Source organism: Salmo salar, chromosome 08 (genome assembly GCF_965601325.2).
Source record: "Salmo salar chromosome 08, fSalSal1, whole genome shotgun sequence".
Classification (NCBI taxonomy): domain Eukaryota; kingdom Metazoa; phylum Chordata; class Actinopteri; order Salmoniformes; family Salmonidae; genus Salmo; species Salmo salar.
The window spans coordinates 3465001-3490005 of NC_138298.1; the positions used below are offsets into that span (position 1 = coordinate 3465001).

At 42.1% G+C, this 25005-nt stretch overlaps 57 non-coding genes across 57 annotated transcripts in view; all 57 read right to left on the reverse strand.

The window, feature by feature from the left end:
* The window catches only part of LOC145856378 (5S ribosomal RNA), a 119-nt gene extending 93 nt beyond the window's left edge, over positions 1 to 26 (reverse strand). Inside the window, exon 1 of the ribosomal RNA XR_014377269.1 lies at positions 1 to 26. This exon is cut by the window's left edge and continues 93 nt beyond it. This is a non-coding gene — a ribosomal RNA (5S ribosomal RNA).
* A 409-nt stretch (positions 27 to 435) lies between these two features.
* On the reverse strand, positions 436 to 554 carry LOC145856379 (5S ribosomal RNA). The gene has a single exon (XR_014377270.1). It is a non-coding gene; the product is annotated as a 5S ribosomal RNA (ribosomal RNA).
* Positions 555 to 963: 409 nt separating this feature from the next.
* Positions 964 to 1082, reverse strand: LOC145885383 (5S ribosomal RNA). The gene has a single exon (XR_014396964.1). It is a non-coding gene; the product is annotated as a 5S ribosomal RNA (ribosomal RNA).
* A 409-nt stretch (positions 1083 to 1491) lies between these two features.
* LOC145885010 (5S ribosomal RNA) lies at positions 1492 to 1610 on the reverse strand. The gene has a single exon (XR_014396590.1). It is a non-coding gene; the product is annotated as a 5S ribosomal RNA (ribosomal RNA).
* Positions 1611 to 1749: 139 nt separating this feature from the next.
* On the reverse strand, positions 1750 to 1868 carry LOC145856380 (5S ribosomal RNA). The gene has a single exon (XR_014377271.1). It is a non-coding gene; the product is annotated as a 5S ribosomal RNA (ribosomal RNA).
* A 409-nt stretch (positions 1869 to 2277) lies between these two features.
* LOC145856381 (5S ribosomal RNA) lies at positions 2278 to 2396 on the reverse strand. The gene has a single exon (XR_014377272.1). It is a non-coding gene; the product is annotated as a 5S ribosomal RNA (ribosomal RNA).
* Positions 2397 to 2535: 139 nt separating this feature from the next.
* LOC145856383 (5S ribosomal RNA) lies at positions 2536 to 2654 on the reverse strand. Its single transcript, XR_014377274.1, has one exon. It is a non-coding gene; the product is annotated as a 5S ribosomal RNA (ribosomal RNA).
* A 139-nt stretch (positions 2655 to 2793) lies between these two features.
* On the reverse strand, positions 2794 to 2912 carry LOC145854347 (5S ribosomal RNA). The gene has a single exon (XR_014375232.1). It is a non-coding gene; the product is annotated as a 5S ribosomal RNA (ribosomal RNA).
* A 409-nt stretch (positions 2913 to 3321) lies between these two features.
* LOC145885384 (5S ribosomal RNA) lies at positions 3322 to 3440 on the reverse strand. The gene has a single exon (XR_014396965.1). It is a non-coding gene; the product is annotated as a 5S ribosomal RNA (ribosomal RNA).
* Positions 3441 to 3849: 409 nt separating this feature from the next.
* On the reverse strand, positions 3850 to 3968 carry LOC145856384 (5S ribosomal RNA). The gene has a single exon (XR_014377275.1). It is a non-coding gene; the product is annotated as a 5S ribosomal RNA (ribosomal RNA).
* Positions 3969 to 4107: 139 nt separating this feature from the next.
* Positions 4108 to 4226, reverse strand: LOC145856385 (5S ribosomal RNA). The gene has a single exon (XR_014377276.1). It is a non-coding gene; the product is annotated as a 5S ribosomal RNA (ribosomal RNA).
* Positions 4227 to 4635: 409 nt separating this feature from the next.
* Positions 4636 to 4754, reverse strand: LOC145856386 (5S ribosomal RNA). Its single transcript, XR_014377277.1, has one exon. It is a non-coding gene; the product is annotated as a 5S ribosomal RNA (ribosomal RNA).
* A 139-nt stretch (positions 4755 to 4893) lies between these two features.
* On the reverse strand, positions 4894 to 5012 carry LOC145884957 (5S ribosomal RNA). Its single transcript, XR_014396537.1, has one exon. It is a non-coding gene; the product is annotated as a 5S ribosomal RNA (ribosomal RNA).
* Positions 5013 to 5421: 409 nt separating this feature from the next.
* On the reverse strand, positions 5422 to 5540 carry LOC145856387 (5S ribosomal RNA). The gene has a single exon (XR_014377278.1). It is a non-coding gene; the product is annotated as a 5S ribosomal RNA (ribosomal RNA).
* A 139-nt stretch (positions 5541 to 5679) lies between these two features.
* Positions 5680 to 5798, reverse strand: LOC145856389 (5S ribosomal RNA). Its single transcript, XR_014377280.1, has one exon. It is a non-coding gene; the product is annotated as a 5S ribosomal RNA (ribosomal RNA).
* Positions 5799 to 6207: 409 nt separating this feature from the next.
* Positions 6208 to 6326, reverse strand: LOC145856390 (5S ribosomal RNA). The gene has a single exon (XR_014377281.1). It is a non-coding gene; the product is annotated as a 5S ribosomal RNA (ribosomal RNA).
* Positions 6327 to 6735: 409 nt separating this feature from the next.
* Positions 6736 to 6854, reverse strand: LOC145852134 (5S ribosomal RNA). Its single transcript, XR_014373988.1, has one exon. It is a non-coding gene; the product is annotated as a 5S ribosomal RNA (ribosomal RNA).
* Positions 6855 to 7263: 409 nt separating this feature from the next.
* On the reverse strand, positions 7264 to 7382 carry LOC145856391 (5S ribosomal RNA). Its single transcript, XR_014377282.1, has one exon. It is a non-coding gene; the product is annotated as a 5S ribosomal RNA (ribosomal RNA).
* Positions 7383 to 7791: 409 nt separating this feature from the next.
* LOC145856392 (5S ribosomal RNA) lies at positions 7792 to 7910 on the reverse strand. The gene has a single exon (XR_014377283.1). It is a non-coding gene; the product is annotated as a 5S ribosomal RNA (ribosomal RNA).
* Positions 7911 to 8319: 409 nt separating this feature from the next.
* On the reverse strand, positions 8320 to 8438 carry LOC145856393 (5S ribosomal RNA). The gene has a single exon (XR_014377284.1). It is a non-coding gene; the product is annotated as a 5S ribosomal RNA (ribosomal RNA).
* Positions 8439 to 8577: 139 nt separating this feature from the next.
* Positions 8578 to 8696, reverse strand: LOC145856394 (5S ribosomal RNA). The gene has a single exon (XR_014377285.1). It is a non-coding gene; the product is annotated as a 5S ribosomal RNA (ribosomal RNA).
* Positions 8697 to 9105: 409 nt separating this feature from the next.
* Positions 9106 to 9224, reverse strand: LOC145856395 (5S ribosomal RNA). Its single transcript, XR_014377286.1, has one exon. It is a non-coding gene; the product is annotated as a 5S ribosomal RNA (ribosomal RNA).
* Positions 9225 to 9363: 139 nt separating this feature from the next.
* On the reverse strand, positions 9364 to 9482 carry LOC145856396 (5S ribosomal RNA). Its single transcript, XR_014377287.1, has one exon. It is a non-coding gene; the product is annotated as a 5S ribosomal RNA (ribosomal RNA).
* Positions 9483 to 9891: 409 nt separating this feature from the next.
* LOC145856397 (5S ribosomal RNA) lies at positions 9892 to 10010 on the reverse strand. Its single transcript, XR_014377288.1, has one exon. It is a non-coding gene; the product is annotated as a 5S ribosomal RNA (ribosomal RNA).
* A 409-nt stretch (positions 10011 to 10419) lies between these two features.
* LOC145856398 (5S ribosomal RNA) lies at positions 10420 to 10538 on the reverse strand. Its single transcript, XR_014377289.1, has one exon. It is a non-coding gene; the product is annotated as a 5S ribosomal RNA (ribosomal RNA).
* A 139-nt stretch (positions 10539 to 10677) lies between these two features.
* On the reverse strand, positions 10678 to 10796 carry LOC145856400 (5S ribosomal RNA). Its single transcript, XR_014377291.1, has one exon. It is a non-coding gene; the product is annotated as a 5S ribosomal RNA (ribosomal RNA).
* Positions 10797 to 11205: 409 nt separating this feature from the next.
* On the reverse strand, positions 11206 to 11324 carry LOC145856401 (5S ribosomal RNA). Its single transcript, XR_014377292.1, has one exon. It is a non-coding gene; the product is annotated as a 5S ribosomal RNA (ribosomal RNA).
* A 139-nt stretch (positions 11325 to 11463) lies between these two features.
* Positions 11464 to 11582, reverse strand: LOC145856402 (5S ribosomal RNA). The gene has a single exon (XR_014377293.1). It is a non-coding gene; the product is annotated as a 5S ribosomal RNA (ribosomal RNA).
* A 409-nt stretch (positions 11583 to 11991) lies between these two features.
* LOC145856403 (5S ribosomal RNA) lies at positions 11992 to 12110 on the reverse strand. The gene has a single exon (XR_014377294.1). It is a non-coding gene; the product is annotated as a 5S ribosomal RNA (ribosomal RNA).
* A 139-nt stretch (positions 12111 to 12249) lies between these two features.
* Positions 12250 to 12368, reverse strand: LOC145856404 (5S ribosomal RNA). The gene has a single exon (XR_014377295.1). It is a non-coding gene; the product is annotated as a 5S ribosomal RNA (ribosomal RNA).
* Positions 12369 to 12777: 409 nt separating this feature from the next.
* Positions 12778 to 12896, reverse strand: LOC145856405 (5S ribosomal RNA). Its single transcript, XR_014377296.1, has one exon. It is a non-coding gene; the product is annotated as a 5S ribosomal RNA (ribosomal RNA).
* A 410-nt stretch (positions 12897 to 13306) lies between these two features.
* LOC145852135 (5S ribosomal RNA) lies at positions 13307 to 13425 on the reverse strand. Its single transcript, XR_014373989.1, has one exon. It is a non-coding gene; the product is annotated as a 5S ribosomal RNA (ribosomal RNA).
* Positions 13426 to 13834: 409 nt separating this feature from the next.
* On the reverse strand, positions 13835 to 13953 carry LOC145856406 (5S ribosomal RNA). Its single transcript, XR_014377297.1, has one exon. It is a non-coding gene; the product is annotated as a 5S ribosomal RNA (ribosomal RNA).
* A 409-nt stretch (positions 13954 to 14362) lies between these two features.
* Positions 14363 to 14481, reverse strand: LOC145856407 (5S ribosomal RNA). Its single transcript, XR_014377298.1, has one exon. It is a non-coding gene; the product is annotated as a 5S ribosomal RNA (ribosomal RNA).
* Positions 14482 to 14890: 409 nt separating this feature from the next.
* Positions 14891 to 15009, reverse strand: LOC145856408 (5S ribosomal RNA). The gene has a single exon (XR_014377299.1). It is a non-coding gene; the product is annotated as a 5S ribosomal RNA (ribosomal RNA).
* A 139-nt stretch (positions 15010 to 15148) lies between these two features.
* LOC145856409 (5S ribosomal RNA) lies at positions 15149 to 15267 on the reverse strand. The gene has a single exon (XR_014377300.1). It is a non-coding gene; the product is annotated as a 5S ribosomal RNA (ribosomal RNA).
* Positions 15268 to 15676: 409 nt separating this feature from the next.
* Positions 15677 to 15795, reverse strand: LOC145856411 (5S ribosomal RNA). Its single transcript, XR_014377302.1, has one exon. It is a non-coding gene; the product is annotated as a 5S ribosomal RNA (ribosomal RNA).
* Positions 15796 to 15934: 139 nt separating this feature from the next.
* Positions 15935 to 16053, reverse strand: LOC145856412 (5S ribosomal RNA). The gene has a single exon (XR_014377303.1). It is a non-coding gene; the product is annotated as a 5S ribosomal RNA (ribosomal RNA).
* A 409-nt stretch (positions 16054 to 16462) lies between these two features.
* Positions 16463 to 16581, reverse strand: LOC145856413 (5S ribosomal RNA). The gene has a single exon (XR_014377304.1). It is a non-coding gene; the product is annotated as a 5S ribosomal RNA (ribosomal RNA).
* A 410-nt stretch (positions 16582 to 16991) lies between these two features.
* On the reverse strand, positions 16992 to 17110 carry LOC145852136 (5S ribosomal RNA). The gene has a single exon (XR_014373990.1). It is a non-coding gene; the product is annotated as a 5S ribosomal RNA (ribosomal RNA).
* Positions 17111 to 17519: 409 nt separating this feature from the next.
* On the reverse strand, positions 17520 to 17638 carry LOC145856414 (5S ribosomal RNA). Its single transcript, XR_014377305.1, has one exon. It is a non-coding gene; the product is annotated as a 5S ribosomal RNA (ribosomal RNA).
* Positions 17639 to 17777: 139 nt separating this feature from the next.
* On the reverse strand, positions 17778 to 17896 carry LOC145856415 (5S ribosomal RNA). The gene has a single exon (XR_014377306.1). It is a non-coding gene; the product is annotated as a 5S ribosomal RNA (ribosomal RNA).
* Positions 17897 to 18305: 409 nt separating this feature from the next.
* On the reverse strand, positions 18306 to 18424 carry LOC145856416 (5S ribosomal RNA). Its single transcript, XR_014377307.1, has one exon. It is a non-coding gene; the product is annotated as a 5S ribosomal RNA (ribosomal RNA).
* Positions 18425 to 18563: 139 nt separating this feature from the next.
* On the reverse strand, positions 18564 to 18682 carry LOC145856417 (5S ribosomal RNA). Its single transcript, XR_014377308.1, has one exon. It is a non-coding gene; the product is annotated as a 5S ribosomal RNA (ribosomal RNA).
* A 409-nt stretch (positions 18683 to 19091) lies between these two features.
* Positions 19092 to 19210, reverse strand: LOC145856418 (5S ribosomal RNA). The gene has a single exon (XR_014377309.1). It is a non-coding gene; the product is annotated as a 5S ribosomal RNA (ribosomal RNA).
* A 410-nt stretch (positions 19211 to 19620) lies between these two features.
* Positions 19621 to 19739, reverse strand: LOC145852137 (5S ribosomal RNA). The gene has a single exon (XR_014373991.1). It is a non-coding gene; the product is annotated as a 5S ribosomal RNA (ribosomal RNA).
* A 409-nt stretch (positions 19740 to 20148) lies between these two features.
* LOC145856419 (5S ribosomal RNA) lies at positions 20149 to 20267 on the reverse strand. The gene has a single exon (XR_014377310.1). It is a non-coding gene; the product is annotated as a 5S ribosomal RNA (ribosomal RNA).
* A 409-nt stretch (positions 20268 to 20676) lies between these two features.
* LOC145856420 (5S ribosomal RNA) lies at positions 20677 to 20795 on the reverse strand. Its single transcript, XR_014377311.1, has one exon. It is a non-coding gene; the product is annotated as a 5S ribosomal RNA (ribosomal RNA).
* Positions 20796 to 21204: 409 nt separating this feature from the next.
* LOC145885385 (5S ribosomal RNA) lies at positions 21205 to 21323 on the reverse strand. Its single transcript, XR_014396966.1, has one exon. It is a non-coding gene; the product is annotated as a 5S ribosomal RNA (ribosomal RNA).
* Positions 21324 to 21462: 139 nt separating this feature from the next.
* LOC145856422 (5S ribosomal RNA) lies at positions 21463 to 21581 on the reverse strand. The gene has a single exon (XR_014377313.1). It is a non-coding gene; the product is annotated as a 5S ribosomal RNA (ribosomal RNA).
* Positions 21582 to 21990: 409 nt separating this feature from the next.
* Positions 21991 to 22109, reverse strand: LOC145884588 (5S ribosomal RNA). Its single transcript, XR_014396166.1, has one exon. It is a non-coding gene; the product is annotated as a 5S ribosomal RNA (ribosomal RNA).
* Positions 22110 to 22518: 409 nt separating this feature from the next.
* On the reverse strand, positions 22519 to 22637 carry LOC145856423 (5S ribosomal RNA). Its single transcript, XR_014377314.1, has one exon. It is a non-coding gene; the product is annotated as a 5S ribosomal RNA (ribosomal RNA).
* A 409-nt stretch (positions 22638 to 23046) lies between these two features.
* Positions 23047 to 23165, reverse strand: LOC145856424 (5S ribosomal RNA). The gene has a single exon (XR_014377315.1). It is a non-coding gene; the product is annotated as a 5S ribosomal RNA (ribosomal RNA).
* A 139-nt stretch (positions 23166 to 23304) lies between these two features.
* Positions 23305 to 23423, reverse strand: LOC145856425 (5S ribosomal RNA). The gene has a single exon (XR_014377316.1). It is a non-coding gene; the product is annotated as a 5S ribosomal RNA (ribosomal RNA).
* Positions 23424 to 23832: 409 nt separating this feature from the next.
* LOC145856426 (5S ribosomal RNA) lies at positions 23833 to 23951 on the reverse strand. Its single transcript, XR_014377317.1, has one exon. It is a non-coding gene; the product is annotated as a 5S ribosomal RNA (ribosomal RNA).
* A 139-nt stretch (positions 23952 to 24090) lies between these two features.
* On the reverse strand, positions 24091 to 24209 carry LOC145856427 (5S ribosomal RNA). Its single transcript, XR_014377318.1, has one exon. It is a non-coding gene; the product is annotated as a 5S ribosomal RNA (ribosomal RNA).
* Positions 24210 to 24618: 409 nt separating this feature from the next.
* Positions 24619 to 24737, reverse strand: LOC145856428 (5S ribosomal RNA). The gene has a single exon (XR_014377319.1). It is a non-coding gene; the product is annotated as a 5S ribosomal RNA (ribosomal RNA).
* Positions 24738 to 25005: the final 268 nt, after the last annotated feature.

Sequence of the window (25005 nt, forward strand, 5' to 3'; positions counted from 1 at the left end):
GTACCCAGGCTGGTATGGCCGTAAGCGAGAAACAATCTCTTGCTACAACATATATAGTCAAAGTGAGTGTGATAAACAGACATTGCATTTTCACCAATTAGATAAGCAGCTTGAACTTTGTGTCACTGAAAAAGTAGAAGAAATTACAAACACTGTTCCCATCACTTTTTAGCACAGGTAGTTGGATAAAATACAAACTTTATTTCCTTTCATCATTTGAACAGGGCAAAGGAGCACAAAGCACACACAAGCTGCATTCAGCAACAATATTCTTGTTTGTCTTATAAATACAAGGCAGATGCTAATTGAAAACACAAGGAAATTTGATCCTATTAAAAAGGCAGGAAGCTGCATTTAGTCAATTCATCATTAAATGCTTACTACAAAGCAGTGTTGCTGATGAAATAGTGCAGGGGCACACCCTCGTGGACAAAATGCTTACAGCACCTGGTATTCCCAGGCGGTCTCCCATCCAAGTACTAACCAGGCCCGACCCTGCTTAGCTTCCGAGATCAGACGAGATCGGGCGTACCCAGGCTGGTATGGCCGTAAGCGAGAAACAATCTCTTGCTACAACATATATAGTCAAAGTGAGTCTGATAAACAGACATTGCATTTTCACCAATTAGATAAGCAGCTTGAACTTTGTGTCACTGAAAAAGTAGAAGAAATTACAAACACTGTTCCCATCACTTTTTACCACAGGTAGTTGGATAAAATACAAACTTTATTTCCTTTCATCATTTGAACAGGGCAAAGGAGCACAAAGCACACACAAGCTGCATTCAGCAACAATATTCTTGTTTGTCTTATAAATACAAGGCAGATGCTAATTGAAAACACAAGGAAATTTGATCCTATTAAAAAGGCAGGAAGCTGCATTTAGTCAATTCATCATTAAATGCTTACTACAAGGCAGTGTTGCTGATGAAATAGTGCAGGGGCACACCCTCGTGGACAAAATGCTTACAGCACCTGGTATTCCCAGGCGGTCTCCCATCCAAGTACTAACCAGGCCTGACCCTGCTTAGCTTCCGAGATCAGACGAGATCGGGCGTACCCAGGCTGGTATGGCCGTAAGCGAGAACCAATCTCTTGCTACAACATATATAGTCAAAGTGAGTGTGATAAACAGACATTGCATTTTCACCAATTAGATAAGCAGCTTGAACTTTGTGTCACTGAAAAAGTAGAAGAAATTACAAACACTGTTCCCATCACTTTTTAGCACAGGTAGTTGGATAAAATACAAACTTTATTTCCTTTCATCATTTGAACAGGGCAAAGGAGCACAAAGCACACACAAGCTGCATTCAGCAACAATATTCTTGTTTGTCTTATAAATACAAGGCAGATGCTAATTGAAAACACAAGGAAATTTGATCCTATTAAAAAGGCAGGAAGCTGCATTTAGTCAATTCATCATTAAATGCTTACTACAAGGCAGTGTTGCTGATGAAATAGTGCAGGGGCACACCCTCGTGGACAAAATGCTTACAGCACCTGGTATTCCCAGGCGGTCTCCCATCCAAGTACTAACCAGGCCCGACCCTGCTTAGCTTCCGAGATCAGACGAGATCGGGCGTACCGAGGCTGGTATGGCCGTAAGCGAGAAACAATCTCTTGCTACAACATATATAGTCAAAGTGAGTCTGATAAAACAGACATTTAGTCAATTCATCATTAAATGCTTAATACAAGGCAGTGTTGCTGATGAAATAGTGCAAGAGCACACCCTCGTGGACAAAATGCTTACAGCACCTGGTATTCCCAGGCGGTCTCCCATCCAAGTACTAACCAGGCCCGACCCTGCTTAGCTTCCGAGATCAGACGAGATCGGGCGTACCCAGGCTGGTATGGCCGTAAGCGAGAAACAATCTCTTGCTACAACATATATAGTCAAAGTGAGTGTGATAAACAGACATTGCATTTTCACCAATTAGATAAGCAGCTTGAACTTTGTGTCACTGAAAAAGTAGAAGAAATTACAAACACTGTTCCCATCACTTTTTAGCACAGGTAGTTGGATAAAATACAAACTTTATTTCCTTTCATCATTTGAACAGGGCAAAGGAGCACAAAGCACACACAAGCTGCATTCAGCAACAATATTCTTGTTTGTCTTATAAATACAAGGCAGATGCTAATTGAAAACACAAGGAAATTTGATCCTATTAAAAAGGCAGGAAGCTGCATTTAGTCAATTCATCATTAAATGCTTACTACAAGGCAGTGTTGCTGATGAAATAGTGCAGTGGCACACCCTCGTGGACAAAATGCTTACAGCACCTGGTATTCCCAGGCGGTCTCCCATCCAAGTACTAACCAGGCCCGACCCTGCTTAGCTTCCGAGATCAGACGAGATCGGGCGTACCCAGGCTGGTATGGCCGTAAGCGAGAAACAATCTCTTGCTACAACATATATAGTCAAAGTGAGTCTGATAAAACAGACATTTAGTCAATTCATCATTAAATGCTTAATACAAGGCAGTGTTGCTGATGAAATAGTGCAAGAGCACACCCTCGTGGACAAAATGCTTACAGCACCTGGTATTCCCAGGCGGTCTCCCATCCAAGTACTAACCAGGCCCGACCCTGCTTAGCTTCCGAGATCAGACGAGATCGGGCGTACCCAGGCTGGTATGGCCGTAAGCGAGAAACAATCTCTTGCTACAACATATATAGTCAAAGTGAGTCTGATAAAACAGACATTTAGTCAATTCATCATTAAATGCTTAATACAAGGCAGTGTTGCTGATGAAATAGTGCAAGAGCACACCCTCGTGGACAAAATGCTTACAGCACCTGGTATTCCCAGGCGGTCTCCCATCCAAGTACTAACCAGGCCCGACCCTGCTTAGCTTCCGAGATCAGACGAGATCGGGCGTACCCAGGATGGTATGGCCGTAAGCGAGAAACAATCTCTTGCTACAACATATATAGTCAAAGTGAGTGTGATAAACAGACATTGCATTTTCACCAATTAGATAAGCAGCTTGAACTTTGTGTCACTGAAAAAGTAGAAGAAATTACAAACACTGTTCCCATCACTTTTTACCACAGGTAGTTGGATAAAATACAAACTTTATTTCCTTTCATCATTTGAACAGGGCAAAGGAGCACAAAGCACACACAAGCTGCATTCAGCAACAATATTCTTGTTTGTCTTATAAATACAAGGCAGATGCTAATTGAAAACACAAGGAAATTTGATCCTATTAAAAAGGCAGGAAGCTGCATTTAGTCAATTCATCATTAAATGCTTACTACAAGGCAGTGTTGCTGATGAAATAGTGCAGGGGCACACCCTCGTGGACAAAATGCTTACAGCACCTGGTATTCCCAGGCGGTCTCCCATCCAAGTACTAACCAGGCCTGACCCTGCTTAGCTTCCGAGATCAGACGAGATCGGGCGTACCCAGGCTGGTATGGCCGTAAGCGAGAACCAATCTCTTGCTACAACATATATAGTCAAAGTGAGTGTGATAAACAGACATTGCATTTTCACCAATTAGATAAGCAGCTTGAACTTTGTGTCACTGAAAAAGTAGAAGAAATTACAAACACTGTTCCCATCACTTTTTAGCACAGGTAGTTGGATAAAATACAAACTTTATTTCCTTTCATCATTTGAACAGGGCAAAGGAGCACAAAGCACACACAAGCTGCATTCAGCAACAATATTCTTGTTTGTCTTATAAATACAAGGCAGATGCTAATTGAAAACACAAGGAAATTTGATCCTATTAAAAAGGCAGGAAGCTGCATTTAGTCAATTCATCATTAAATGCTTACTACAAGGCAGTGTTGCTGATGAAATAGTGCAGGGGCACACCCTCGTGGACAAAATGCTTACAGCACCTGGTATTCCCAGGCGGTCTCCCATCCAAGTACTAACCAGGCCCGACCCTGCTTAGCTTCCGAGATCAGACGAGATCGGGCGTACCCAGGCTGGTATGGCCGTAAGCGAGAAACAATCTCTTGCTACAACATATATAGTCAAAGTGAGTCTGATAAAACAGACATTTAGTCAATTCATCATTAAATGCTTAATACAAGGCAGTGTTGCTGATGAAATAGTGCAAGAGCACACCCTCGTGGACAAAATGCTTACAGCACCTGGTATTCCCAGGCGGTCTCCCATCCAAGTACTAACCAGGCCCGACCCTGCTTAGCTTCCGAGATCAGACGAGATCGGGCGTACCCAGGCTGGTATGGCCGTAAGCAAGAAACAATCTCTTGCTACAACATATATAGTCAAAGTGAGTGTGATAAACAGACATTGCATTTTCACCAATTAGATAAGCAGCTTGAACTTTGTGTCACTGAAAAAGTAGAAGAAATTACAAACACTGTTCCCATCACTTTTTAGCACAGGTAGTTGGATAAAATACAAACTTTATTTCCTTTCATCATTTGAACAGGGCAAAGGAGCACAAAGCACACACAAGCTGCATTCAGCAACAATATTCTTGTTTGTCTTATAAATACAAGGCAGATGCTAATTGAAAACACAAGGAAATTTGATCCTATTAAAAAGGCAGGAAGCTGCATTTAGTCAATTCATCATTAAATGCTTACTACAAGGCAGTGTTGCTGATGAAATAGTGCAGTGGCACACCCTCGTGGACAAAATGCTTACAGCACCTGGTATTCCCAGGCGGTCTCCCATCCAAGTACTAACCAGGCCCGACCCTGCTTAGCTTCCGAGATCAGACGAGATCGGGCGTACCCAGGCTGGTATGGCCGTAAGCGAGAAACAATCTCTTGCTACAACATATATAGTCAAAGTGAGTCTGATAAAACAGACATTTAGTCAATTCATCATTAAATGCTTAATACAAGGCAGTGTTGCTGATGAAATAGTGCAAGAGCACACCCTCGTGGACAAAATCCTTACAGCACCTGGTATTCCCAGGCGGTCTCCCATCCAAGTACTAACCAGGCCCGACCCTGCTTAGCTTCCGAGATCAGACGAGATCGGGCGTACCCAGGCTGGTATGGCCGTAAGCGAGAAACAATCTCTTGCTACAACATATATAGTCAAAGTGAGTGTGATAAACAGACATTGCATTTTCACCAATTAGATAAGCAGCTTGAACTTTGTGTCACTGAAAAAGTAGAAGAAATTACAAACACTGTTCCCATCACTTTTTAGCACAGGTAGTTGGATAAAATACAAACTTTATTTCCTTTCATCATTTGAACAGGGCAAAGGAGCACAAAGCACACACAAGCTGCATTCAGCAACAATATTCTTGTTTGTCTTATAAATACAAGGCAGATGCTAATTGAAAACACAAGGAAATTTGATCCTATTAAAAAGGCAGGAAGCTGCATTTAGTCAATTCATCATTAAATGCTTACTACAAGGCAGTGTTGCTGATGAAATAGTGCAGTGGCACACCCTCGTGGACAAAATGCTTACAGCACCTGGTATTCCCAGGCGGTCTCCCATCCAAGTACTAACCAGGCCCGACCCTGCTTAGCTTCCGAGATCAGACGAGATCGGGCGTACCCAGGCTGGTATGGCCGTAAGCGAGAAACAATCTCTTGCTACAACATATATAGTCAAAGTGAGTCTGATAAAACAGACATTTAGTCAATTCATCATTAAATGCTTAATACAAGGCAGTGTTGCTGATGAAATAGTGCAAGAGCACACCCTCGTGGACAAAATGCTTACAGCACCTGGTATTCCCAGGCGGTCTCCCATCCAAGTACTAACCAGGCCCGACCCTGCTTAGCTTCCGAGATCAGACGAGATCGGGCGTACCCAGGCTGGTATGGCCGTAAGCGAGAAACAATCTCTTGCTACAACATATATAGTCAAAGTGAGTGTGATAAACAGACATTGCATTTTCACCAATTAGATAAGCAGCTTGAACTTTGTGTCACTGAAAAAGTAGAAGAAATTACAAACACTGTTCCCATCACTTTTTAGCACAGGTAGTTGGATAAAATACAAACTTTATTTCCTTTCATCATTTGAACAGGGCAAAGGAGCACAAAGCACACACAAGCTGCATTCAGCAACAATATTCTTGTTTGTCTTATAAATACAAGGCAGATGCTAATTGAAAACACAAGGAAATTTGATCCTATTAAAAAGGCAGGAAGCTGCATTTAGTCAATTCATCATTAAATGCTTACTACAAAGCAGTGTTGCTGATGAAATAGTGCAGGGGCACACCCTCGTGGACAAAATGCTTACAGCACCTGGTATTCCCAGGCGGTCTCCCATCCAAGTACTAACCAGGCCCGACCCTGCTTAGCTTCCGAGATCAGACGAGATCGGGCGTACCCAGGCTGGTATGGCCGTAAGCGAGAAACAATCTCTTGCTACAACATATATAGTCAAAGTGAGTGTGATAAACAGACATTGCATTTTCACCAATTAGATAAGCAGCTTGAACTTTGTGTCACTGAAAAAGTAGAAGAAATTACAAACACTGTTCCCATCACTTTTTAGCACAGGTAGTTGGATAAAATACAAACTTTATTTCCTTTCATCATTTGAACAGGGCAAAGGAGCACAAAGCACACACAAGCTGCATTCAGCAACAATATTCTTGTTTGTCTTATAAATACAAGGCAGATGCTAATTGAAAACACAAGGAAATTTGATCCTATTAAAAAGGCAGGAAGCTGCATTTAGTCAATTCATCATTAAATGCTTACTACAAGGCAGTGTTGCTGATGAAATAGTGCAGGGGCACACCCTCGTGGACAAAATGCTTACAGCACCTGGTATTCCCAGGCGGTCTCCCATCCAAGTACTAACCAGGCGTGACCCTGCTTAGCTTCCGAGATCAGACGAGATCGGGCGTACCCAGGCTGGTATGGCCGTAAGCGAGGACCAATCTCTTGCTACAACATATATAGTCAAAGTGAGTGTGATAAACAGACATTGCATTTTCACCAATTAGATAAGCAGCTTGAACTTTGTGTCACTGAAAAAGTAGAAGAAATTACAAACACTGTTCCCATCACTTTTTAGCACAGGTAGTTGGATAAAATACAAACTTTATTTCCTTTCATCATTTGAACAGGGCAAAGGAGCACAAAGCACACACAAGCTGCATTCAGCAACAATATTCTTGTTTGTCTTATAAATACAAGGCAGATGCTAATTGAAAACACAAGGAAATTTGATCCTATTAAAAAGGCAGGAAGCTGCATTTAGTCAATTCATCATTAAATGCTTACTACAAGGCAGTGTTGCTGATGAAATAGTGCAGGGGCACACCCTCGTGGACAAAATGCTTACAGCACCTGGTATTCCCAGGCGGTCTCCCATCCAAGTACTAACCAGGCCCGACCCTGCTTAGCTTCCGAGATCAGACGAGATCGGGCGTACCCAGGCTGGTATGGCCGTAAGCGAGAAACAATCTCTTGCTACAACATATATAGTCAAAGTGAGTGTGATAAACAGACATTGCATTTTCACCAATTAGATAAGCAGCTTGAACTTTGTGTCACTGAAAAAGTAGAAGAAATTACAAACACTGTTCCCATCACTTTTTAGCACAGGTAGTTGGATAAAATACAAACTTTATTTCCTTTCATCATTTGAACAGGGCAAAGGAGCACAAAGCACACACAAGCTGCATTCAGCAACAATATTCTTGTTTGTCTTATAAATACAAGGCAGATGCTAATTGAAAACACAAGGAAATTTGATCCTATTAAAAAGGCAGGAAGCTGCATTTAGTCAATTCATCATTAAATGCTTACTACAAGGCAGTGTTGCTGATGAAATAGTGCAGTGGCACACCCTCGTGGACAAAATGCTTACAGCACCTGGTATTCCCAGGCGGTCTCCCATCCAAGTACTAACCAGGCCCGACCCTGCTTAGCTTCCGAGATCAGACGAGATCGGGCGTACCCAGGCTGGTATGGCCGTAAGCGAGAAACAATCTCTTGCTACAACATATATAGTCAAAGTGAGTGTGATAAACAGACATTGCATTTTCACCAATTAGATAAGCAGCTTGAACTTTGTGTCACTGAAAAAGTAGAAGAAATTACAAACACTGTTCCCATCACTTTTTAGCACAGGTAGTTGGATAAAATACAAACTTTATTTCCTTTCATCATTTGAACAGGGCAAAGGAGCACAAAGCACACACAAGCTGCATTCAGCAACAATATTCTTGTTTGTCTTATAAATACAAGGCAGATGCTAATTGAAAACACAAGGAAATTTGATCCTATTAAAAAGGCAGGAAGCTGCATTTAGTCAATTCATCATTAAATGCTTACTACAAGGCAGTGTTGCTGATGAAATAGTGCAGTGGCACACCCTCGTGGACAAAATGCTTACAGCACCTGGTATTCCCAGGCGGTCTCCCATCCAAGTACTAACCAGGCCCGACCCTGCTTAGCTTCCGAGATCAGACGAGATCGGGCGTACCCAGGCTGGTATGGCCGTAAGCGAGAAACAATCTCTTGCTACAACATATATAGTCAAAGTGAGTCTGATAAAACAGACATTTAGTCAATTCATCATTAAATGCTTAATACAAGGCAGTGTTGCTGATGAAATAGTGCAAGAGCACACCCTCGTGGACAAAATGCTTACAGCACCTGGTATTCCCAGGCGGTCTCCCATCCAAGTACTAACCAGGCCCGACCCTGCTTAGCTTCCGAGATCAGACGAGATCGGGCGTACCCAGGCTGGTATGGCCGTAAGCAAGAAACAATCTCTTGCTACAACATATATAGTCAAAGTGAGTGTGATAAACAGACATTGCATTTTCACCAATTAGATAAGCAGCTTGAACTTTGTGTCACTGAAAAAGTAGAAGAAATTACAAACACTGTTCCCATCACTTTTTAGCACAGGTAGTTGGATAAAATACAAACTTTATTTCCTTTCATCATTTGAACAGGGCAAAGGAGCACAAAGCACACACAAGCTGCATTCAGCAACAATATTCTTGTTTGTCTTATAAATACAAGGCAGATGCTAATTGAAAACACAAGGAAATTTGATCCTATTAAAAAGGCAGGAAGCTGCATTTAGTCAATTCATCATTAAATGCTTACTACAAGGCAGTGTTGCTGATGAAATAGTGCAGTGGCACACCCTCGTGGACAAAATGCTTACAGCACCTGGTATTCCCAGGCGGTCTCCCATCCAAGTACTAACCAGGCCCGACCCTGCTTAGCTTCCGAGATCAGACGAGATCGGGCGTACCCAGGCTGGTATGGCCGTAAGCGAGAAACAATCTCTTGCTACAACATATATAGTCAAAGTGAGTCTGATAAAACAGACATTTAGTCAATTCATCATTAAATGCTTAATACAAGGCAGTGTTGCTGATGAAATAGTGCAAGAGCACACCCTCGTGGACAAAATGCTTACAGCACCTGGTATTCCCAGGCGGTCTCCCATCCAAGTACTAACCAGGCCCGACCCTGCTTAGCTTCCGAGATCAGACGAGATCGGGCGTACCCAGGCTGGTATGGCCGTAAGCGAGAAACAATCTCTTGCTACAACATATATAGTCAAAGTGAGTGTGATAAACAGACATTGCATTTTCACCAATTAGATAAGCAGCTTGAACTTTGTGTCACTGAAAAAGTAGAAGAAATTACAAACACTGTTCCCATCACTTTTTAGCACAGGTAGTTGGATAAAATACAAACTTTATTTCCTTTCATCATTTGAACAGGGCAAAGGAGCACAAAGCACACACAAGCTGCATTCAGCAACAATATTCTTGTTTGTCTTATAAATACAAGGCAGATGCTAATTGAAAACACAAGGAAATTTGATCCTATTAAAAAGGCAGGAAGCTGCATTTAGTCAATTCATCATTAAATGCTTACTACAAGGCAGTGTTGCTGATGAAATAGTGCAGTGGCACACCCTCGTGGACAAAATGCTTACAGCACCTGGTATTCCCAGGCGGTCTCCCATCCAAGTACTAACCAGGCCCGACCCTGCTTAGCTTCCGAGATCAGACGAGATCGGGCGTACCCAGGCTGGTATGGCCGTAAGCGAGAAACAATCTCTTGCTACAACATATATAGTCAAAGTGAGTGTGATAAACAGACATTGCATTTTCACCAATTAGATAAGCAGCTTGAACTTTGTGTCACTGAAAAAGTAGAAGAAATTACAAACACTGTTCCCATCACTTTTTAGCACAGGTAGTTGGATAAAATACAAACTTTATTTCCTTTCATCATTTGAACAGGGCAAAGGAGCACAAAGCACACACAAGCTGCATTCAGCAACAATATTCTTGTTTGTCTTATAAATACAAGGCAGATGCTAATTGAAAACACAAGGAAATTTGATCCTATTAAAAAGGCAGGAAGCTGCATTTAGTCAATTCATCATTAAATGCTTACTACAAGGCAGTGTTGCTGATGAAATAGTGCAGTGGCACACCCTCGTGGACAAAATGCTTACAGCACCTGGTATTCCCAGGCGGTCTCCCATCCAAGTACTAACCAGGCCCGACCCTGCTTAGCTTCCGAGATCAGACGAGATCGGGCGTACCCAGGCTGGTATGGCCGTAAGCGAGAAACAATCTCTTGCTACAACATATATAGTCAAAGTGAGTCTGATAAAACAGACATTTAGTCAATTCATCATTAAATGCTTAATACAAGGCAGTGTTGCTGATGAAATAGTGCAAGAGCACACCCTCGTGGACAAAATGCTTACAGCACCTGGTATTCCCAGGCGGTCTCCCATCCAAGTACTAACCAGGCCCGACCCTGCTTAGCTTCCGAGATCAGACGAGATCGGGCGTACCCAGGCTGGTATGGCCGTAAGCAAGAAACAATCTCTTGCTACAACATATATAGTCAAAGTGAGTGTGATAAACAGACATTGCATTTTCACCAATTAGATAAGCAGCTTGAACTTTGTGTCACTGAAAAAGTAGAAGAAATTACAAACACTGTTCCCATCACTTTTTAGCACAGGTAGTTGGATAAAATACAAACTTTATTTCCTTTCATCATTTGAACAGGGCAAAGGAGCACAAAGCACACACAAGCTGCATTCAGCAACAATATTCTTGTTTGTCTTATAAATACAAGGCAGATGCTAATTGAAAACACAAGGAAATTTGATCCTATTAAAAAGGCAGGAAGCTGCATTTAGTCAATTCATCATTAAATGCTTACTACAAGGCAGTGTTGCTGATGAAATAGTGCAGTGGCACACCCTCGTGGACAAAATGCTTACAGCACCTGGTATTCCCAGGCGGTCTCCCATCCAAGTACTAACCAGGCCCGACCCTGCTTAGCTTCCGAGATCAGACGAGATCGGGCGTACCCAGGCTGGTATGGCCGTAAGCGAGAAACAATCTCTTGCTACAACATATATAGTCAAAGTGAGTCTGATAAAACAGACATTTAGTCAATTCATCATTAAATGCTTAATACAAGGCAGTGTTGCTGATGAAATAGTGCAAGAGCACACCCTCGTGGACAAAATGCTTACAGCACCTGGTATTCCCAGGCGGTCTCCCATCCAAGTACTAACCAGGCCCGACCCTGCTTAGCTTCCGAGATCAGACGAGATCGGGCGTACCCAGGCTGGTATGGCCGTAAGCGAGAAACAATCTCTTGCTACAACATATATAGTCAAAGTGAGTGTGATAAACAGACATTGCATTTTCACCAATTAGATAAGCAGCTTGAACTTTGTGTCACTGAAAAAGTAGAAGAAATTACAAACACTGTTCCCATCACTTTTTAGCACAGGTAGTTGGATAAAATACAAACTTTATTTCCTTTCATCATTTGAACAGGGCAAAGGAGCACAAAGCACACACAAGCTGCATTCAGCAACAATATTCTTGTTTGTCTTATAAATACAAGGCAGATGCTAATTGAAAACACAAGGAAATTTGATCCTATTAAAAAGGCAGGAAGCTGCATTTAGTCAATTCATCATTAAATGCTTACTACAAGGCAGTGTTGCTGATGAAATAGTGCAGTGGCACACCCTCGTGGACAAAATGCTTACAGCACCTGGTATTCCCAGGCGGTCTCCCATCCAAGTACTAACCAGGCCCGACCCTGCTTAGCTTCCGAGATCAGACGAGATCGGGCGTACCCAGGCTGGTATGGCCGTAAGCGAGAAACAATCTCTTGCTACAACATATATAGTCAAAGTGAGTCTGATAAAACAGACATTTAGTCAATTCATCATTAAATGCTTAATACAAGGCAGTGTTGCTGATGAAATAGTGCAAGAGCACACCCTCGTGGACAAAATGCTTACAGCACCTGGTATTCCCAGGCGGTCTCCCATCCAAGTACTAACCAGGCCCGACCCTGCTTAGCTTCCGAGATCAGACGAGATCGGGCGTACCCAGGCTGGTATGGCCGTAAGCGAGAAACAATCTCTTGCTACAACATATATAGTCAAAGTGAGTGTGATAAACAGACATTGCATTTTCACCAATTAGATAAGCAGCTTGAACTTTGTGTCACTGAAAAAGTAGAAGAAATTACAAACACTGTTCCCATCACTTTTTAGCACAGGTAGTTGGATAAAATACAAACTTTATTTCCTTTCATCATTTGAACAGGGCAAAGGAGCACAAAGCACACACAAGCTGCATTCAGCAACAATATTCTTGTTTGTCTTATAAATACAAGGCAGATGCTAATTGAAAACACAAGGAAATTTGATCCTATTAAAAAGGCAGGAAGCTGCATTTAGTCAATTCATCATTAAATGCTTACTACAAAGCAGTGTTGCTGATGAAATAGTGCAGGGGCACACCCTCGTGGACAAAATGCTTACAGCACCTGGTATTCCCAGGCGGTCTCCCATCCAAGTACTAACCAGGCCCGACCCTGCTTAGCTTCCGAGATCAGACGAGATCGGGCGTACCCAGGCTGGTATGGCCGTAAGCGAGAAACAATCTCTTGCTACAACATATATAGTCAAAGTGAGTCTGATAAAACAGACATTGCATTTTCACCAATTAGATAAGCAGCTTGAACTTTGTGTCACTGAAAAAGTAGAAGAAATTACAAACACTGTTCCCATCACTTTTTAGCACAGGTAGTTGGATAAAATACAAACTTTATTTCCTTTCATCATTTGAACAGGGCAAAGGAGCACAAAGCACACACAAGCTGCATTCAGCAACAATATTCTTGTTTGTCTTATAAATACAAGGCAGATGCTAATTGAAAACACAAGGAAATTTGATCCTATTAAAAAGGCAGGAAGCTGCATTTAGTCAATTCATCATTAAATGCTTACTACAAGGCAGTGTTGCTGATGAAATAGTGCAGGGGCACACCCTCGTGGACAAAATGCTTACAGCACCTGGTATTCCCAGGCGGTCTCCCATCCAAGTACTAACCAGGCGTGACCCTGCTTAGCTTCCGAGATCAGACGAGATCGGGCGTACCCAGGCTGGTATGGCCGTAAGCGAGGACCAATCTCTTGCTACAACATATATAGTCAAAGTGAGTGTGATAAACAGACATTGCATTTTCACCAATTAGATAAGCAGCTTGAACTTTGTGTCACTGAAAAAGTAGAAGAAATTACAAACACTGTTCCCATCACTTTTTAGCACAGGTAGTTGGATAAAATACAAACTTTATTTCCTTTCATCATTTGAACAGGGCAAAGGAGCACAAAGCACACACAAGCTGCATTCAGCAACAATATTCTTGTTTGTCTTATAAATACAAGGCAGATGCTAATTGAAAACACAAGGAAATTTGATCCTATTAAAAAGGCAGGAAGCTGCATTTAGTCAATTCATCATTAAATGCTTACTACAAGGCAGTGTTGCTGATGAAATAGTGCAGGGGCACACCCTCGTGGACAAAATGCTTACAGCACCTGGTATTCCCAGGCGGTCTCCCATCCAAGTACTAACCAGGCCCGACCCTGCTTAGCTTCCGAGATCAGACGAGATCGGGCGTACCCAGGCTGGTATGGCCGTAAGCGAGAAACAATCTCTTGCTACAACATATATAGTCAAAGTGAGTGTGATAAACAGACATTGCATTTTCACCAATTAGATAAGCAGCTTGAACTTTGTGTCACTGAAAAAGTAGAAGAAATTACAAACACTGTTCCCATCACTTTTTAGCACAGGTAGTTGGATAAAATACAAACTTTATTTCCTTTCATCATTTGAACAGGGCAAAGGAGCACAAAGCACACACAAGCTGCATTCAGCAACAATATTCTTGTTTGTCTTATAAATACAAGGCAGATGCTAATTGAAAACACAAGGAAATTTGATCCTATTAAAAAGGCAGGAAGCTGCATTTAGTCAATTCATCATTAAATGCTTACTACAAGGCAGTGTTGCTGATGAAATAGTGCAGTGGCACACCCTCGTGGACAAAATGCTTACAGCACCTGGTATTCCCAGGCGGTCTCCCATCCAAGTACTAACCAGGCCCGACCCTGCTTAGCTTCCGAGATCAGACGAGATCGGGCGTACCCAGGCTGGTATGGCCGTAAGCGAGAAACAATCTCTTGCTACAACATATATAGTCAAAGTGAGTGTGATAAACAGACATTGCATTTTCACCAATTAGATAAGCAGCTTGAACTTTGTGTCACTGAAAAAGTAGAAGAAATTACAAACACTGTTCCCATCACTTTTTAGCACAGGTAGTTGGATAAAATACAAACTTTATTTCCTTTCATCATTTGAACAGGGCAAAGGAGCACAAAGCACACACAAGCTGCATTCAGCAACAATATTCTTGTTTGTCTTATAAATACAAGGCAGATGCTAATTGAAAACACAAGGAAATTTGATCCTATTAAAAAGGCAGGAAGCTGCATTTAGTCAATTCATCATTAAATGCTTACTACAAGGCAGTGTTGCTGATGAAATAGTGCAGTGGCACACCCTCGTGGACAAAATGCTTACAGCACCTGGTATTCCCAGGCGGTCTCCCATCCAAGTACTAACCAGGCCCGACCCTGCTTAGCTTCCGAGATCAGACGAGATCGGGCGTACCCAGGCTGGTATGGCCGTAAGCGAGAAACAATCTCTTGCTACAACATATATAGTCAAAGTGAGTCTGATAAAACAGACATTTAGTCAATTCATCATTAAATGCTTAATACAAGGCAGTGTTGCTGATGAAATAGTGCAAGAGCACACCCTCGTGGACAAAATGCTTACAGCACCTGGTATTCCCAGGCGGTCTCCCATCCAAGTACTAACCAGGCCCGACCCTGCTTAGCTTCCGAGATCAGACGAGATCGGGCGTACCCAGGCTGGTATGGCCGTAAGCGAGAAACAATCTCTTGCTACAACATATATAGTCAAAGTGAGTGTGATAAACAGACATTGCATTTTCACCAATTAGATAAGCAGCTTGAACTTTGTGTCACTGAAAAAGTAGAAGAAATTACAAACACTGTTCCCATCACTTTTTAGCACAGGTAGTTGGATAAAATACAAACTTTATTTCCTTTCATCATTTGAACAGGGCAAAGGAGCACAAAGCACACACAAGCTGCATTCAGCAACAATATTCTTGTTTGTCTTATAAATACAAGGCAGATGCTAATTGAAAACACAAGGAAATTTGATCCTATTAAAAAGGCAGGAAGCTGCATTTAGTCAATTCATCATTAAATGCTTACTACAAGGCAGTGTTGCTGATGAAATAGTGCAGTGGCACACCCTCGTGGACAAAATGCTTACAGCACCTGGTATTCCCAGGCGGTCTCCCATCCAAGTACTAACCAGGCCCGACCCTGCTTAGCTTCCGAGATCAGACGAGATCGGGCGTACCCAGGCTGGTATGGCCGTAAGCGAGAAACAATCTCTTGCTACAACATATATAGTCAAAGTGAGTCTGATAAAACAGACATTTAGTCAATTCATCATTAAATGCTTAATACAAGGCAGTGTTGCTGATGAAATAGTGCAAGAGCACACCCTCGTGGACAAAATGCTTACAGCACCTGGTATTCCCAGGCGGTCTCCCATCCAAGTACTAACCAGGCCCGACCCTGCTTAGCTTCCGAGATCAGACGAGATCGGGCGTACCCAGGCTGGTATGGCCGTAAGCGAGAAACAATCTCTTGCTACAACATATATAGTCAAAGTGAGTGTGATAAACAGACATTGCATTTTCACCAATTAGATAAGCAGCTTGAACTTTGTGTCACTGAAAAAGTAGAAGAAATTACAAACACTGTTCCCATCACTTTTTAGCACAGGTAGTTGGATAAAATACAAACTTTATTTCCTTTCATCATTTGAACAGGGCAAAGGAGCACAAAGCACACACAAGCTGCATTCAGCAACAATATTCTTGTTTGTCTTATAAATACAAGGCAGATGCTAATTGAAAACACAAGGAAATTTGATCCTATTAAAAAGGCAGGAAGCTGCATTTAGTCAATTCATCATTAAATGCTTACTACAAAGCAGTGTTGCTGATGAAATAGTGCAGGGGCACACCCTCGTGGACAAAATGCTTACAGCACCTGGTATTCCCAGGCGGTCTCCCATCCAAGTACTAACCAGGCCCGACCCTGCTTAGCTTCCGAGATCAGACGAGATCGGGCGTACCCAGGCTGGTATGGCCGTAAGCGAGAAACAATCTCTTGCTACAACATATATAGTCAAAGTGAGTCTGATAAAACAGACATTGCATTTTCACCAATTAGATAAGCAGCTTGAACTTTGTGTCACTGAAAAAGTAGAAGAAATTACAAACACTGTTCCCATCACTTTTTAGCACAGGTAGTTGGATAAAATACAAACTTTATTTCCTTTCATCATTTGAACAGGGCAAAGGAGCACAAAGCACACACAAGCTGCATTCAGCAACAATATTCTTGTTTGTCTTATAAATACAAGGCAGATGCTAATTGAAAACACAAGGAAATTTGATCCTATTAAAAAGGCAGGAAGCTGCATTTAGTCAATTCATCATTAAATGCTTACTACAAGGCAGTGTTGCTGATGAAATAGTGCAGGGGCACACCCTCGTGGACAAAATGCTTACAGCACCTGGTATTCCCAGGCGGTCTCCCATCCAAGTACTAACCAGGCGTGACCCTGCTTAGCTTCCGAGATCAGACGAGATCGGGCGTACCCAGGCTGGTATGGCCGTAAGCGAGGACCAATCTCTTGCTACAACATATATAGTCAAAGTGAGTGTGATAAACAGACATTGCATTTTCACCAATTAGATAAGCAGCTTGAACTTTGTGTCACTGAAAAAGTAGAAGAAATTACAAACACTGTTCCCATCACTTTTTAGCACAGGTAGTTGGATAAAATACAAACTTTATTTCCTTTCATCATTTGAACAGGGCAAAGGAGCACAAAGCACACACAAGCTGCATTCAGCAACAATATTCTTGTTTGTCTTATAAATACAAGGCAGATGCTAATTGAAAACACAAGGAAATTTGATCCTATTAAAAAGGCAGGAAGCTGCATTTAGTCAATTCATCATTAAATGCTTACTACAAGGCAGTGTTGCTGATGAAATAGTGCAGGGGCACACCCTCGTGGACAAAATGCTTACAGCACCTGGTATTCCCAGGCGGTCTCCCATCCAAGTACTAACCAGGCCCGACCCTGCTTAGCTTCCGAGATCAGACGAGATCGGGCGTACCCAGGCTGGTATGGCCGTAAGCGAGAAACAATCTCTTGCTACAACATATATAGTCAAAGTGAGTCTGATAAAACAGACATTTAGTCAATTCATCATTAAATGCTTAATACAAGGCAGTGTTGCTGATGAAATAGTGCAAGAGCACACCCTCGTGGACAAAATGCTTACAGCACCTGGTATTCCCAGGCGGTCTCCCATCCAAGTACTAACCAGGCCCGACCCTGCTTAGCTTCCGAGATCAGACGAGATCGGGCGTACCCAGGCTGGTATGGCCGTAAGCGAGAAACAATCTCTTGCTACAACATATATAGTCAAAGTGAGTGTGATAAACAGACATTGCATTTTCACCAATTAGATAAGCAGCTTGAACTTTGTGTCACTGAAAAAGTAGAAGAAATTACAAACACTGTTCCCATCACTTTTTAGCACAGGTAGTTGGATAAAATACAAACTTTATTTCCTTTCATCATTTGAACAGGGCAAAGGAGCACAAAGCACACACAAGCTGCATTCAGCAACAATATTCTTGTTTGTCTTATAAATACAAGGCAGATGCTAATTGAAAACACAAGGAAATTTGATCCTATTAAAAAGGCAGGAAGCTGCATTTAGTCAATTCATCATTAAATGCTTACTACAAGGCAGTGTTGCTGATGAAATAGTGCAGTGGCACACCCTCGTGGACAAAATGCTTACAGCACCTGGTATTCCCAGGCGGTCTCCCATCCAAGTACTAACCAGGCCCGACCCTGCTTAGCTTCCGAGATCAGACGAGATCGGGCGTACCCAGGCTGGTATGGCCGTAAGCGAGAAACAATCTCTTGCTACAACATATATAGTCAAAGTGAGTCTGATAAAACAGACATTTAGTCAATTCATCATTAAATGCTTAATACAAGGCAGTGTTGCTGATGAAATAGTGCAAGAGCACACCCTCGTGGACAAAATGCTTACAGCACCTGGTATTCCCAGGCGGTCTCCCATCCAAGTACTAACCAGGCCCGACCCTGCTTAGCTTCCGAGATCAGACGAGATCGGGCGTACCCAGGCTGGTATGGCCGTAAGCGAGAAACAATCTCTTGCTACAACATATATAGTCAAAGTGAGTGTGATAAACAGACATTGCATTTTCACCAATTAGATAAGCAGCTTGAACTTTGTGTCACTGAAAAAGTAGAAGAAATTACAAACACTGTTCCCATCACTTTTTAGCACAGGTAGTTGGATAAAATACAAACTTTATTTCCTTTCATCATTTGAACAGGGCAAAGGAGCACAAAGCACACACAAGCTGCATTCAGCAACAATATTCTTGTTTGTCTTATAAATACAAGGCAGATGCTAATTGAAAACACAAGGAAATTTGATCCTATTAAAAAGGCAGGAAGCTGCATTTAGTCAATTCATCATTAAATGCTTACTACAAAGCAGTGTTGCTGATGAAATAGTGCAGGGGCACACCCTCGTGGACAAAATGCTTACAGCACCTGGTATTCCCAGGCGGTCTCCCATCCAAGTACTAACCAGGCCCGACCCTGCTTAGCTTCCGAGATCAGACGAGATCGGGCGTACCCAGGCTGGTATGGCCGTAAGCGAGAAACAATCTCTTGCTACAACATATATAGTCAAAGTGAGTCTGATAAAACAGACATTGCATTTTCACCAATTAGATAAGCAGCTTGAACTTTGTGTCACTGAAAAAGTAGAAGAAATTACAAACACTGTTCCCATCACTTTTTAGCACAGGTAGTTGGATAAAATACAAACTTTATTTCCTTTCATCATTTGAACAGGGCAAAGGAGCACAAAGCACACACAAGCTGCATTCAGCAACAATATTCTTGTTTGTCTTATAAATACAAGGCAGATGCTAATTGAAAACACAAGGAAATTTGATCCTATTAAAAAGGCAGGAAGCTGCATTTAGTCAATTCATCATTAAATGCTTACTACAAGGCAGTGTTGCTGATGAAATAGTGCAGGGGCACACCCTCGTGGACAAAATGCTTACAGCACCTGGTATTCCCAGGCGGTCTCCCATCCAAGTACTAACCAGGCGTGACCCTGCTTAGCTTCCGAGATCAGACGAGATCGGGCGTACCCAGGCTGGTATGGCCGTAAGCGAGGACCAATCTCTTGCTACAACATATATAGTCAAAGTGAGTGTGATAAACAGACATTGCATTTTCACCAATTAGATAAGCAGCTTGAACTTTGTGTCACTGAAAAAGTAGAAGAAATTACAAACACTGTTCCCATCACTTTTTAGCACAGGTAGTTGGATAAAATACAAACTTTATTTCCTTTCATCATTTGAACAGGGCAAAGGAGCACAAAGCACACACAAGCTGCATTCAGCAACAATATTCTTGTTTGTCTTATAAATACAAGGCAGATGCTAATTGAAAACACAAGGAAATTTGATCCTATTAAAAAGGCAGGAAGCTGCATTTAGTCAATTCATCATTAAATGCTTACTACAAGGCAGTGTTGCTGATGAAATAGTGCAGGGGCACACCCTCGTGGACAAAATGCTTACAGCACCTGGTATTCCCAGGCGGTCTCCCATCCAAGTACTAACCAGGCCCGACCCTGCTTAGCTTCCGAGATCAGACGAGATCGGGCGTACCCAGGCTGGTATGGCCGTAAGCGAGAAACAATCTCTTGCTACAACATATATAGTCAAAGTGAGTGTGATAAACAGACATTGCATTTTCACCAATTAGATAAGCAGCTTGAACTTTGTGTCACTGAAAAAGTAGAAGAAATTACAAACACTGTTCCCATCACTTTTTAGCACAGGTAGTTGGATAAAATACAAACTTTATTTCCTTTCATCATTTGAACAGGGCAAAGGAGCACAAAGCACACACAAGCTGCATTCAGCAACAATATTCTTGTTTGTCTTATAAATACAAGGCAGATGCTAATTGAAAACACAAGGAAATTTGATCCTATTAAAAAGGCAGGAAGCTGCATTTAGTCAATTCATCATTAAATGCTTACTACAAGGCAGTGTTGCTGATGAAATAGTGCAGTGGCACACCCTCGTGGACAAAATGCTTACAGCACCTGGTATTCCCAGGCGGTCTCCCATCCAAGTACTAACCAGGCCCGACCCTGCTTAGCTTCCGAGATCAGACGAGATCGGGCGTACCCAGGCTGGTATGGCCGTAAGCGAGAAACAATCTCTTGCTACAACATATATAGTCAAAGTGAGTGTGATAAACAGACATTGCATTTTCACCAATTAGATAAGCAGCTTGAACTTTGTGTCACTGAAAAAGTAGAAGAAATTACAAACACTGTTCCCATCACTTTTTAGCACAGGTAGTTGGATAAAATACAAACTTTATTTCCTTTCATCATTTGAACAGGGCAAAGGAGCACAAAGCACACACAAGCTGCATTCAGCAACAATATTCTTGTTTGTCTTATAAATACAAGGCAGATGCTAATTGAAAACACAAGGAAATTTGATCCTATTAAAAAGGCAGGAAGCTGCATTTAGTCAATTCATCATTAAATGCTTACTACAAGGCAGTGTTGCTGATGAAATAGTGCAGTGGCACACCCTCGTGGACAAAATGCTTACAGCACCTGGTATTCCCAGGCGGTCTCCCATCCAAGTACTAACCAGGCCTGACCCTGCTTAGCTTCCGAGATCAGACGAGATCGGGCGTACCCAGGCTGGTATGGCCGTAAGCGAGAAACAATCTCTTGCTACAACATATATAGTCAAAGTGAGTCTGATAAAACAGACATTTAGTCAATTCATCATTAAATGCTTAATACAAGGCAGTGTTGCTGATGAAATAGTGCAAGAGCACACCCTCGTGGACAAAATGCTTACAGCACCTGGTATTCCCAGGCGGTCTCCCATCCAAGTACTAACCAGGCCCGACCCTGCTTAGCTTCCGAGATCAGACGAGATCGGGCGTACCCAGGCTGGTATGGCCGTAAGCGAGAAACAATCTCTTGCTACAACATATATAGTCAAAGTGAGTGTGATAAACAGACATTGCATTTTCACCAATTAGATAAGCAGCTTGAACTTTGTGTCACTGAAAAAGTAGAAGAAATTACAAACACTGTTCCCATCACTTTTTAGCACAGGTAGTTGGATAAAATACAAACTTTATTTCCTTTCATCATTTGAACAGGGCAAAGGAGCACAAAGCACACACAAGCTGCATTCAGCAACAATATTCTTGTTTGTCTTATAAATACAAGGCAGATGCTAATTGAAAACACAAGGAAATTTGATCCTATTAAAAAGGCAGGAAGCTGCATTTAGTCAATTCATCATTAAATGCTTACTACAAGGCAGTGTTGCTGATGAAATAGTGCAGTGGCACACCCTCGTGGACAAAATTCTTACAGCACCTGGTATTCCCAGGCGGTCTCCCATCCAAGTACTAACCAGGCCCGACCCTGCTTAGCTTCCGAGATCAGACGAGATCGGGCGTACCCAGGCTGGTATGGCCGTAAGCGAGAAACAATCTCTTGCTACAACATATATAGTCAAAGTGAGTGTGATAAACAGACATTGCATTTTCACCAATTAGATAAGCAGCTTGAACTTTGTGTCACTGAAAAAGTAGAAGAAATTACAAACACTGTTCCCATCACTTTTTAGCACAGGTAGTTGGATAAAATACAAACTTTATTTCCTTTCATCATTTGAACAGGGCAAAGGAGCACAAAGCACACACAAGCTGCATTCAGCAACAATATTCTTGTTTGTCTTATAAATACAAGGCAGATGCTAATTGAAAACACAAGGAAATTTGATCCTATTAAAAAGGCAGGAAGCTGCATTTAGTCAATTCATCATTAAATGCTTACTACAAGGCAGTGTTGCTGATGAAATAGTGCAGTGGCACACCCTCGTGGACAAAATGCTTACAGCACCTGGTATTCCCAGGCGGTCTCCCATCCAAGTACTAACCAGGCCCGACCCTGCTTAGCTTCCGAGATCAGACGAGATCGGGCGTACCCAGGCTGGTATGGCCGTAAGCGAGAAACAATCTCTTGCTACAACATATATAGTCAAAGTGAGTGTGATAAACAGACATTGCATTTTCACCAATTAGATAAGCAGCTTGAACTTTGTGTCACTGAAAAAGTAGAAGAAATTACAAACACTGTTCCCATCACTTTTTAGCACAGGTAGTTGGATAAAATACAAACTTTATTTCCTTTCATCATTTGAACAGGGCAAAGGAGCACAAAGCACACACAAGCTGCATTCAGCAACAATATTCTTGTTTGTCTTATAAATACAAGGCAGATGCTAATTGAAAACACAAGGAAATTTGATCCTATTAAAAAGGCAGGAAGCTGCATTTAGTCAATTCATCATTAAATGCTTACTACAAGGCAGTGTTGCTGATGAAATAGTGCAGTGGCACACCCTCGTGGACAAAATGCTTACAGCACCTGGTATTCCCAGGCGGTCTCCCATCCAAGTACTAACCAGGCCCGACCCTGCTTAGCTTCCGAGATCAGACGAGATCGGGCGTACCCAGGCTGGTATGGCCGTAAGCGAGAAACAATCTCTTGCTACAACATATATAGTCAAAGTGAGTCTGATAAAACAGACATTTAGTCAATTCATCATTAAATGCTTAATACAAGGCAGTGTTGCTGATGAAATAGTGCAAGAGCACACCCTCGTGGACAAAATGCTTACAGCACCTGGTATTCCCAGGCGGTCTCCCATCCAAGTACTAACCAGGCCCGACCCTGCTTAGCTTCCGAGATCAGACGAGATCGGGCGTACCCAGGCTGGTATGGCCGTAAGCGAGAAACAATCTCTTGCTACAACATATATAGTCAAAGTGAGTGTGATAAACAGACATTGCATTTTCACCAATTAGATAAGCAGCTTGAACTTTGTGTCACTGAAAAAGTAGAAGAAATTACAAACACTGTTCCCATCACTTTTTAGCACAGGTAGTTGGATAAAATACAAACTTTATTTCCTTTCATCATTTGAACAGGGCAAAGGAGCACAAAGCACACACAAGCTGCATTCAGCAACAATATTCTTGTTTGTCTTATAAATACAAGGCAGATGCTAATTGAAAACACAAGGAAATTTGATCCTATTAAAAAGGCAGGAAGCTGCATTTAGTCAATTCATCATTAAATGCTTACTACAAGGCAGTGTTGCTGATGAAATAGTGCAGTGGCACACCCTCGTGGACAAAATGCTTACAGCACCTGGTATTCCCAGGCGGTCTCCCATCCAAGTACTAACCAGGCCCGACCCTGCTTAGCTTCCGAGATCAGACGAGATCGGGCGTACCCAGGCTGGTATGGCCGTAAGCGAGAAACAATCTCTTGCTACAACATATATAGTCAAAGTGAGTCTGATAAAACAGACATTTAGTCAATTCATCATTAAATGCTTAATACAAGGCAGTGTTGCTGATGAAATAGTGCAAGAGCACACCCTCGTGGACAAAATGCTTACAGCACCTGGTATTCCCAGGCGGTCTCCCATCCAAGTACTAACCAGGCCCGACCCTGCTTAGCTTCCGAGATCAGACGAGATCGGGCGTACCCAGGCTGGTATGGCCGTAAGCGAGAAACAATCTCTTGCTACAACATATATAGTCAAAGTGAGTGTGATAAACAGACATTGCATTTTCACCAATTAGATAAGCAGCTTGAACTTTGTGTCACTGAAAAAGTAGAAGAAATTACAAACACTGTTCCCATCACTTTTTAGCACAGGTAGTTGGATAAAATACAAACTTTATTTCCTTTCATCATTTGAACAGGGCAAAGGAGCACAAAGCACACACAAGCTGCATTCAGCAACAATATTCTTGTTTGTCTTATAAATACAAGGCAGATGCTAATTGAAAACACAAGGAAATTTGATCCTATTAAAAAGGCAGGAAGCTGCATTTAGTCAATTCATCATTAAATGCTTACTACAAAGCAGTGTTGCTGATGAAATAGTGCAGGGGCACACCCTCGTGGACAAAATGCTTACAGCACCTGGTATTCCCAGGCGGTCTCCCATCCAAGTACTAACCAGGCCCGACCCTGCTTAGCTTCCGAGATCAGACGAGATCGGGCGTACCCAGGCTGGTATGGCCGTAAGCGAGAAACAATCTCTTGCTACAACATATATAGTCAAAGTGAGTGTGATAAACAGACATTGCATTTTCACCAATTAGATAAGCAGCTTGAACTTTGTGTCACTGAAAAAGTAGAAGAAATTACAAACACTGTTCCCATCACTTTTTAGCACAGGTAGTTGGATAAAATACAAACTTTATTTCCTTTCATCATTTGAACAGGGCAAAGGAGCACAAAGCACACACAAGCTGCATTCAGCAACAATATTCTTGTTTGTCTTATAAATACAAG